The following is a 12,017-nucleotide window of genomic DNA, read 5'->3' as shown; positions in this document are numbered from 1 at the left end:
CTACAACAGCAGAGCTGGGTAGTTGTGACAACAGGCTGTATGGCCTGAAAAGTCTAAAATAATTATTATCTTGTCCTTTACAGAAAAAGTTTGCTGATCCCTGATCTTGCCAGAGCAGCAGGGCCTATAGATAAAGACTCATATATTTTCCTGAATCTAAGTGAGTGTCCTAATGGAACAATGGAAAAACACTGTGTTGACCGTGGGACGTTTTGTCTTAGGGCATCAGTTCAGCCATTAGTTAGTTCTATGACCTTGAGCAAGACCCTTAGATTCCCTGTCTGTTTCTCATCTCACAAATCAGGGAATTGGTCATGTTGCTTGCCTTGCTTTGATTCTCCTTCATGATTGCCAGATAGTAAACCTCCAGTGACTAAAAAGTACTGCATCGCAATATTCAAAAAAGAAGTAGCATAGTGCTTGCTTCGGCAGCACATATACTAAAATTGGAACGATACAGAGAAGATTAGCATGGCCCCTGTGCAAGGATGACACTCAAATTCGTGAAGCGTTCCATATTTTTTGTACCTCAACATAATAAAGGCCATATATGACAAACCCACAGCCAACATCATACTCAATGGACAAAAACTGAAAGCCATCCCTCTGAGGACAGGAACAAGACAAGGGTGCCCACTTTCACCACTCCTATTCAACATAGTACTGGATGTTGGCCAGAGCAATTCGGCAGGAAAAAGAAATAAAAGGAATCCAAATAGGTAATGAAGAAGTAAAACTCTCGCTGTTTGCAGACGACATGATCTTATATATAGAAAACCCCAAAGAATCCATAGAAAAACTATTAGAAATAATCAACAACTACAGCAAAGTATCAGGGTATAAAATCAACATACATAAATCAGTAGCATTTCTATACACTAACAATGAACTAACAGAAAAAGAACTCAAGAACTCAATCCCATTCACAATCGCAACGAAAAGAATAAAATACCTTGGGATAACCTTAACCAAGGAAGTGAAGGATCTATACAATGAAAACTACAAGACTTTCTTGAAAGAAATTGATGACGACATAAAGAGATGGAAAGACATTCCATGCACATGGATTGGAAGAATAAACATAGTTAAAATGTCCATACTACCCAAAGCAATCTACAGATTCAATGCTATCCCAATCAGAATCTCAAGAACATTCTTCACAGAAATTGAACAAAGAATCCTAAAATTCATATGGGGCAACAAAAGACTGCGAATTGCTAAAGCAATCCTGAGCAAGAAAAACAAAGCCGGCGGAATCACAATCCCCGATTTCAAAACATAATACAAAGCTACAGTGATCAAAACAGCATGGTACTGGTACAAAAACAGGTCCACAGATCAATGGAACAGAATTGAAAGCCCAGAGATAAAACCACACATCTATGGACAGCTAATCTTCGACAAAGGAGCAGAGGGCCTACAATGGAGAAAAGAAAGTCTCTTCAACAAATGGTGCTGGGAAAACTGGGCAGCCACATGCAAAAGATTGAAAATTGACCATTCTTTTTCACCACACACCAAAATAAACTCAAAATGGATCAAAGACCTAAAGATTAGGCCAGAAACAATAAGTTTTCTAGAAGAGAATATAGGCAGTACACTCTTTGACATCAGTTTCAAAAGAATCTTTTCGGACACTATAACTCCTCAGTTGAGGGAAACAATAGAAAGAATAAACAAATGGGACTTCATCAGACTAAAGAGCTTCTTCAAGGCAAGGGAAAACAGGATTGAAACAAAAAAACAGCTCACTATTTGGGAAAAAATATTTACAAGCCACTTATCTGACAAAGGTTTAATCTCCATAATATACAAAGAACTCACATGGCTTAACAACAAAAAAAAACAACCCGATCAAAAAATGGGCAGAGGACATGAACAGACATTTCTCAAAAGAAGATATAAATATGGCCAATAGACACATGAGAAGATGTTCATCATCGCTAATCATCAGGGAAATGCAAATCAAAACTACACTAAGATATCACCTTATACCTGTTAGATTGGCAAAAACATCCAAAACCAAGAGCGACAAATGTTGGAGAGGTTGTGGAGAAAAAGGAACCCTCATACACTGTTGGTGGGAGTGCAAACTGGTACAGCCACTATGGAAAACAGTATGGAGATTTCTCAAAAAGTTAAAAATAGAAATACCCTATGACCCAGCCATCCCATTACTGGGTATCTATCCTAAGAACTTGAAATCAGAAATCCCAAGAGTCCCTTGCACCCCTATGTTCATTGCAGCATTATTTACAATAGCCAAGACATGGAACCAACCTAAATGCCCAGAAACTGATGATTGGATAAAGAAGATATGGTATATATACACAATGGAATACTACTCAGCCATTAAAAAAGACAAAATTGGCCCATTTGCAGCAACGTGGATGGACCTCGAGGGTATTATGTTAAGCGAAATAAGCCAGTCAGAGAAAGACGAACTCTATATGACTCCACTCATAGGTGGAAGTTAACATAGTGACAAGGAGATCTGATCGGTGGTTACCAGGGAAAAGGGGGGGAGGGGGGAGGACACAAAGGGGGAAGAGGTGTACCCACAACATGACTAACAAAAATGTACAACTGAAATCTCACAAGGTTGTAATCTATCATAACATTAATAAAAAAAAAAGAAAAAAAAGAAAAAAAAAGAAGTAGCATAATTGTAGAAAAATATCATTTTCACCCATGGGCCTCGATCTATTATTTTAATGAAATAAAAGTTATTATTTTTTTCTAAATTGGCAATCCTACTTAGCATGAAATTAAATGATCCTTAAGGTTCCTTCTTCTTTTTAATCTTAGAATTCTACAAAGTCAAATATGAAAGGCAGATGAATATGTAAGATGTAGCATTCTTAGACAGAAATCAGCTTCATTGTGAGAGAACTGTATTAGACCCACCTCATCCATTTTGGCCACTCTGGGCATGAGAATCTCAAAATGGTGCAGGAGAGGCCGTCTGGTCCTGCTATCTACGTGTAATAATTGGAAGGGCTTAACTCAGGATTTTATGAAAAAACAAAAGAAGGTGTAAAATATAACTACAGCTCCAGCATGAGTGGCAGATTGAAAAGCATGCTCCCAGTATTTTGTAGAGCCTCCCACCAGGATGTAGGGTCTCTTCCTACCCTTTGAATCTTGCTTTGACCTATAGAATGTGGGTGACGTGATGTTGTGTAAGTTCTAGACCTCAGGCCTCAAAGGCCTTGCAGCGTTGGTCTTTGCTCTCTTGCGATGTTTCCTAAGACCTCCATGTAAGGAAACTGGTCTGGTATACTGGAGGGTGAGAGGCCATGTGGAGGAGAACCAAGGCTGCCGAGGTGATAGCCAGTGCCAACTACCAGTCGTGAGCACGTGGCTAAGGAAAAAGTTCAGGTCCAATCTGGATCACCTTTTGTGTGCCCCACATTTCTCTAGTCCCATTCCAGCTGCCCCCAAATCTCTGCTTCAGGCTTTATTTTATATAAGCCATAGAACAAATTTTACTGTTTCCTTTTTTATAAGCTCCAGTGACAGTCTTTAATTACCATATTTTTATCAATTGATTTCTATGGGAATCTTTGCTTTCTTCCAAATACGCGACGTGAGATGCTGACTACCTGCTTTGGATAATCTGTGGCGTGCTGTAGTTCTCTGCATCTCTAACGTGAATGTGTGGTTCTATGTTCCCACTGCAAGATCTGCACTCTCTTCGGTGTGGTCTTGGGAAGGGCTTCTATACTCTGGGAGAGAAGAATAGTTTCCTGCTTGTTGTCTGAGCTAGAAATACATCTATTGTGCTAAGAACATCACATAGATTTCATATTGTCTGCTAACTCTGATTTGCGGTGACTGCCTGGAGCAATATTAAGAAATATTGTGAGGCCACATCCAAGCTCAGTTAAAACTGACTGGCAATGTCTTTCCTTGGAGAGGAAAGGGCCCATATATCCAAGTATTTCCTACCATTTCTGCGAAAACAATTAAACACCTCCTCTCTTCTGGTTGTAGTAGCACCAGCGAATTTCTGTTTAATCATTTCGTACCCAGTAAGCATAGTTTATAGAGTTACATTAGCTAGCCTAGAGAAAGTTTAATGAAGTTCAATAATTATCGACATCATTTGACATGGTAATCTCATCAAAAGTGCAGAGGTTATTATTTGGTCATTTTATTTATGGAACTTCTTTAATAATCATGTATAATAGCTACTCAGTTTTGTAATCCATGGCAATGTTTTGGCAATGAATAAGATTTTTAAACTATAGAATTGAATTGAGAGGTGATATACCTCAGGGGTTGGCAAAGTATGGTCAGTGCAACCTGTCACCTGTTTCTGTAAATAAAGTTTTGTTGGAACCCAGCCAGGCCCATATGTTTCACGTTGTCTCTGGCTGCTTTGCACTACAATTACAGGATCAAGCCAATGTGATGGAGACCAGCAGAGCTGAGTACTTGTGACAGAGACCTTATGGCCTGCAAAGCCTGAGATATTTACTAACTGACCTATGGCAGAAAAAGTCTGCTGACCCCTGATGGATTGAAATGGTTAAGGATCCAACGCTTATTGACCACTCTCCATGTTCAGGCAACTGTGATGGACTTAGAGATCCCTTCGAAGGTCTCTTTCCTATCTAAAAAGAGGCTTTATCAGAATCAGTGGTTTTTAATCTTGTCTTCCATTAAAATAAACCGGGTAGAGTTGTTAAAATTACTAACATTGGGACATGACCTATGTGGGATGTGGATATTGCATGTTTTTGAAAACTACTCGGCAGAACCTAACGTGCAGCAAGGTTAGGGAGCATTGATCAGGGTTTTTATTTTACACTTCAGCTATTTGCTCTCCTAGAAGTTAGATGGTGTAACTATCCAGTTTGACTTATAGTGACTCAAGTATGATAGAAAGTAAATCTGAAGTAGCGTAACAAAATGAAAAGTAAAAAATTTAAAGGAATGTTGGGTGTTAATTCAGACTAGATGAACCCTCTTAAAGGCCCAAGCCAATAGAATTCTTGCTGGTCCAAGTTTCTTGAGGTAAAGTATCATTGCTTCCTGCAAATCTCCAGATTTAAAACCATTTGTCAGGCTAACAAAAAAGTCACTTAAATCTATTTTTTTAGTGTCTTACTTGCTTAACACTCTTGAATCATCTACTTCAGAAAATAAAACCCATAGCTATATTCTATCCTCCTGTTAGAAGTTTTGTTCACATTGCAATACTTAGTATTTGGGAAATTGGGTAAAATGCAAGAAAAATCATTTTTTTCTAGTTCAACATGTGGCAAATTATAATGGATAGACCAGAAGTTGTGGATCAGGAAGCTCTCTCAGAGCTCTGGTTTTAAGTGTCACAAGGATACATACTCTCATTGTCCTGTTGGGTGCACCTTGACTTTTTATGGATTTCTATAATAGTTTTAGTAAGTCATATAGCAAAATTTTCCATGGACATCTGAAAGTGGGACTTATGTGAATTATTGGAATTACACATAAGCATGTTATTTATAGATGGAGAAACTCACAATTTAGGTTGTTTATCCCAGAGATATATCTTGAGAACTTCCTAGGCAGGTTAGTGTACCACTAGCAAAAATCATACATTTATAATTTAATATTTTACCAGCCCAACAGCTAGTTCGAACATATGCAGAGATGAAAATTTCCATCCATTTTGCCAAAAATCACACTTTCATCAGTCTACAAAATCTGTCTTGGCCCCACCCCTCCTTTTTGATGCCAATACTTTTCCTTCATTACTGTCTTCTCTAAGCCTGAAATTTCTTCTCCCATCAAACTAGGAAAGCTTAGAAATCTCTCTGTTCGAGATTCTGTTATAGGTCCTTAACGAAAATGCAGTTCAAACAGAGAGACTGTAAGACTATTAGGATGAGAAGAATCCATTATATTTTTAAACATTATTCTTTTATATTCTCTTTATAGTCTTCTGCTCTTATTTTCTATAGAATTGGCAGTGCCACCATGAAAGCCATTCTGCTCATCATGGTCCATGAATATCTGTTTTCTACTGAGACTAGTTTTTCTTTAAATGACGCATAATGCTTTTTCCTTTGTAAAATACTTCAAAGTCCCGGGTCTGCTTCCCTGAATTGTCCCTATCTTGGATCGGGACCCCAGACAGTACCAGAAGGAGCATTCTCCACAGTGAGATATGTATACATTTTCTGACATACTCTTATTCCCATTTTTAGAGAGGAGATTTTAAGAAGTGCAATGCAAAGAAGTATGGTAGTATACACATGAAAGAAACTAATATTTATTTTGTATCTAATATATGCAAGGCATTGATAATCACTTCACATATGTTGTTTAATCGTTGTAAGAAACCATCATGTAGGAAACCGAATGGGTATTATTTCCATTTTTACTGATAAGGAATAGGTGAATTTCTCAAGGTCACATAGCTAATAAACAATCTGTTTTTTATAGTCCTATACAGCTAACAAGTGGTCAGTTAACGTTAATTATAAATCAGAGGATTCTAAATTAATGAGCTTTTGCTCATTAAATTTGGAAATCACTTTTAATTTTCACATGTATGTCTCAGAATACTTCATAGGCATTTACGGAGGGTTAACTTCCACCTCCAGATGAGGAATATAAGAACTTTCCCCAAATATCTGCACACACACAGTAGCTTCCCACTACTTCCTAAGAGTAAGTTAGGTCTCTTTATGATGTCAACCCTCTGAAGCTAAGCTCGTTTTCTTTAGCTGAAGGGTGCAACTTTGAAAATTACTGCAGTTTGATGTCTTACAACTTATTGCAGTTCTCTGCAAGTTCAGACATTTTCTGCAGTGAACAGAGAGTACAAATGTAGCTGAGTGTTAATTAAATAGAACATCTTGAGTGTAAACATTAAAAATTGATCACCTTCTGTGAGTAATTTAATTTGTGAGCATTAACATATTCTAAGCTGATATCTTGAATTTTACTAGAACATCTCTTGGTGCATAATTAAGGGGAAGAAGGAAGAACCCTGAATATGAATATATTTAAATTTTGCTTTTCTTAGTCACTGTGGGTGTGCAAACTCTAAGGCCAGAGAGGCAGCTACTTCAGCATCGCTGTAAGAGCAGCAGCCGCCACCGCATCCCGGGCCCCCCCCCCCCCCCCCCCCCCCCCCCCCCCCCCCCCCCCGCTGTTGGGTTCACACCAGCAGTCCCGCACCACGGTAATCGTTTTTGGCAAAGTGGCAGACCTGTGGAGTGGCTCTGGCAGCTTTCCTTTCCTTTTGGGTTATACTAAATCATTAATGAATGCATTTATTTATTGAATTTTCAGCTTGTTCAGTAAGGTGTAGCAGAGTGTGCATATGAGAGAATGGAAAAAAAGAATAAATTAAATTTCATTGCCAAAGTCAGTCAACTATCTCTGTGAGCTTAATTAAGGTAATAATTTTTTTTTTCCCCTTAGTTCCTGTTTTCAATGTCATGATCCTGATACTACATTTTGAAAATGTTACTAAATAGAATTAGTGCTGTCTAAAATGTGAGGTCGGTGACATTTCTCGTGGGTGTCTGTTTAGGTCCTTTATGTCTGTTTAGGTCCTTTAACACTACCTTCCTTTTATTTAGACCCGTTCCTATGCCCAGGAGTGTAGTGACCCAGGGCATTTCTGATGCTCTCTGACTGCTCAAAGATCCAGGTAGTCATCTGGAACTTTCTTCCTGACTCTCTTCCACTCTTCTACCAAAACACGTTGATTCTCTGTTCCATTCCTTTAGACTTTCACTCTAAAAGGAACTCGAATTTGTTCATCTATGGCCAGGTGTTAGCGGTTGACAATGACATTGCAAGGAGATACAAAGGTCCCTGCTCTTAGACAGTATTAAGTGATTACAATTTTGAGAGATGGGAAATCTTCAAAATCATATTGCGTAGACAGTTACTCAGACTGCATACAGAATTGAGTCTGCTGTGTTGGTATATGAGTTCATGCTTAATCTTTGTGTATGAGATGGAAATAAGTTCAGAAAAAATTCTTGAATAGATTTTTCTTATAATAACCAAAAAATGCTTTCAGCATGGGCTTGAAAACTAATTTTTAGATATTTTGCTTTTGCTTCATATACTAAACAGGGTAAGATTTTAATGAAAAATTGTGGTTCACAAACACAGATATGGAGATTTAATAAACGATCTGAGCCTATATTATTTGTCACAAATGGCAATATTTATATTTGAAAATAAAGCTTAATTAATAGCTAATCAAAGTAAAAGTGTATTGAGCGGTGATGGCCTCTGGCTTATTTTAGCGGGTGACTTAGTGAAGGGTTGGCAATTGTATAACTGTTGGTATCATTCTTCAAAGACTGACGTAAAAATAACAAGATAGTATCCAAACGGAATGCTAAGGAACTAAAAATATGATGGAGTTTGAAAGAGAGAGTTTAGTTTTATTTGGCTGTCAAGAAAATAAAGAGCAGTGATTTCTTTTAACATAAATTTAATCATCAGTGAAATTTTAAAGTAAATAGTATTTTAAACGCTCCAATCCAAATTTAATACTTCTTTGGAATGCTTTAGGGTAATGGAGCAAAAAATTATTTCTGTCCCCCAAATCCTACTGCTTTAGGGACCAATCTCATAGCAGTACAGGGAATTTTTCATTAAAAATGAAATAGTTGCTGTTTTCTATGTTTTGTTTTTAGCTTAGGACTCCCGTATATTTAAGAGAAGAATGAATCTGGATAAAAATGATCTGTCTATCTATCATCTGATGAATACCTATGTGTGATTATTGCAGTAACTATTTCCAGATATTTTTGCCAAGTTTCGAAAAAATATGCACTTATACACTGCATTAAAAAAAAAAAACTTGGCATGATTCAAAGTTCTTGAAAAATCTGATTATACTATTAACTTACCAAAAAATTGCATATGAAAATTAAACTCTAGCTGGGTAACAAAATTTGTTATGATTTTAATTCCCCCAAAAAGATAATTAAATAGATTCACAGTTTTCCAACGGGCATTTTCCAGTTGGCGCTCCAAGGGACTAGGGCTGGAGCTGGGGGCTGATAGTGGCTCTGGCACAGGGGGACTGGATTCAGGGGGAGTAGGAATCAGAGATGTGGATCGGTGCCAGAATGACATTCCAAGTACCAAATCAGTCACTTTGTAGATAATCAACCTTAGTACACCACTGCAAAATGGGCATAATAATACCTACTTCACAGAAATGGCAGGAGGGCCATAGGAAATTGCGTGAGGAACTGTCACGGAAGGTGTTATACGAATGAGTTATTACAGCCTGGGAAAGAGGAGGGGAAAGACAGGGCAAGTAAATTTTGTCATTCCCATCCCCCACCCTGCTAAACCATCTTGCATGTGGAACAGAAATTTATTCATAATAGTTATATTAATGAGGATACTTTTAGTTGTAACTGAAAGCAACTCATTTAATTTAAGAAAAAAATGAAATTATTGGCTCATGTACCTAGAAAGCCTTAGAGATGCTTTAAAAATGTCATCAGGAGTCTTCATCTTTTTCAGAATCTCTTGGCTCTGCTATCCTCTGTGATGTCTTCATGCTAGGCAAGCTCTCCCCATGTGGTGGCAAGAATCATCTCAACAGCTCTAACTTTATAAGCCCTTGTGCTTGAGATCTCAGAAGGACTGAGACTCTCAATTTTATCAGTCCCCACAAAAGGATTCTGAGTCACCCAGGGTGGGTTGTGTGGACCCCCCCCACCACCAGGAAGAAAAGAGGCAGTTCCTAAAACGACAGCATCCAAAAGGACACTGGGCAAACAAAATGTATCAGAACCAACTAGTACACTGGTTCAAGTGAAAAAAGACCTTATTCTTGAAAAGATAAAGAGGAATCTCACTGGTATCAAAGGACAGGAAATGAGATACAACTGGGCCACAGAGGGACTGGAACTGGAAAGTCTGTCCTAAGGCTAGATCAGGTTGGGTCCCCCAGTTTTATGTTCCCATAGCATCCGGAACTTTCCATAGCATAATATTTGTGACACATCATCATAATTAGTTACTATTAGTCTTTCTTGCAGGACTTTAAGCCCTATGAAGCCACGAACTTTTATTGTCTCATTTGCTACTGAATCCCCAGCACCTATAGTAATGTAGGGATCTGGTAGGTCAGCAAATATTTGACTGGATGGATAGATGAAGAGGCTGCTCTTCTCCTCTCTCCTATTCCTTCTTACATCCAACTAGATAATCTGTCATCCTTGAGTGCTTGCTCCATTTATCTGCTTCTCTGTGCTATGCATGGGCCCCTCTGTTCTCTTGAGTTATGCCTGTCGTGGGGTTTGTCCTACTACAGCAATGATTTGGCCCTGATTTTGTATGTTCTTTTGGCTCCAGAGTCTCTCAGTTTTCCAATTTCAAATTTAAGAAAGAGGATAAAATTAGGCATGTTTGGGTCAATAGTGGGAAATAAAAACAATGAAAATAATTATGACATGAGAGCTGTGATAGAGGGAGAAGATGTAAGGAAGCAAATAAGAAGGGAACCTAACCTCAGTTAGGGCACTAGGGAAGCCTTCCTGAGAAAGTGGCCTGAAGGTGGGCATGGGAAGAGGGATTAGGACTTCAAAAAAGGAGAGAATTGGAAGGAAGAGTATTCCCACAGGGAACATCATGTGCAAAGGCCCAGAACTGTAAGAACTGTAAGAAATACACAGATACACACCAAGTGTATAGTAACCATGGTGTTAGAAGAGTCACTTTCATTTTAAGAAAATGATATCCTATTATATAGACTTTCATCATGCTTTTTCTCATACAACTACACATATTGGAAATCTCTCCAAGTCAAGTAGTAAAGATCTAATTCATTCTTTTAATAATTGCATACTATTCCATGTTATAGACACACTGCAATTTATTCAACTATTCTCAAATGAATGGGTCTTTCTTTGTTTCCGTCTTTTGCCACTAAAACAATGTTGCATAAACAGCATGTTCTTATAAACACAGGAAATGTTTGTTTCCTAGGAATGTTGTTGCTGGGCCTAAGACGTGTATATAAAATTTTAATAGACATACCAATTGTTTTCCCCAAATGCTATAACAATTTCTATTTTTACCAATTTGTTTGAAGGTAACTTTTTTTATAGCATCCCTAACAACAGTAGATATCATCACTATTTTAAATGAATGTTAATGTATTGTTACTTTATTTGTATTTCTCTGACTTCTTTGGAGATTAAACCTCTTTTCACATGCATACTAGTGATTTGAATTTGCCTTTCTGTGAATTATCTGTTCATATCCCTTTCCCATTATGTTTTCATGAATTTCTATGAGCTCTTTGTTTAATGAAGATATTAATCTGTCATATATGTATAAGGTACTCCAGAGAAAGAGAACCAACGGCATGTAGATAGATATATAGATACAGATGTAGATATACGGATATATAGATAGATAGAAGAGGAGATTTATTATAGAAGTTGGCCCACACTATTCTGGATGCAGAGAAGTCCCATGATCTGCTGTCTGCAGGAAAGCCTGGGGTATAATTCAGTCTGAGCCGGATGGCCAGGGCCTCCAGTGTCTGAGAGTAGTGGAAGACGGACATCTCAGCTCAAGAGGAGAGAGAGAGAGAAAGAATTCACCCTTCCTGTGACTTTTTGTTCTCTTCTGGCTCTTAAGAACTGAATGATGCCCGACCGATGCTGGCAAGGGCAGATCTTTACTTAGTCTACTGATTCAAATGCTAATCTCTTCCAGAAACATCTTCACAGACATACCCAGAAATAAGGTTTTATCAGGTGTCTGAGCACCCCTTAACCCAGTCAAGCTGACACATAAAATTAACCTTCACGCTTAGTTAAATATGTTTACGTTTACTTTTAGAGCTTTGGGCTTTCTATTTGCTTTAAAATGTCTTCCAACCCCTGGTTTATACATATAACCTGAATTTCCTTTTATAAAATGGTTATTATGTTATTTTTACATCTAAGTCTTTTATCCATTTAGAATTTTGTTTTAGGATTACGTGAGATAGGGGCTTTAGTTTACTCCTTCCAGATGGA

General features: G+C 37.9%; 1 non-coding gene across 1 annotated transcript; it reads left to right on the top strand.

Annotated features, from left to right (window-relative positions):
* The first annotated feature begins 416 nt into the window (after positions 1 to 416).
* On the top strand, positions 417 to 523 carry LOC111768730 (U6 spliceosomal RNA). The gene has a single exon (XR_002801199.2). It is a non-coding gene; the product is annotated as a U6 spliceosomal RNA (small nuclear RNA).
* Positions 524 to 12,017: the final 11,494 nt, after the last annotated feature.

This window comes from Equus caballus, chromosome 17 (assembly GCF_041296265.1).
Source record: "Equus caballus isolate H_3958 breed thoroughbred chromosome 17, TB-T2T, whole genome shotgun sequence".
NCBI lineage: Eukaryota > Metazoa > Chordata > Mammalia > Perissodactyla > Equidae > Equus > Equus caballus.
The sequence above is the reverse complement of the archived record's forward strand: the minus strand, read 5'-3'. Positions and strand labels throughout refer to the sequence as shown.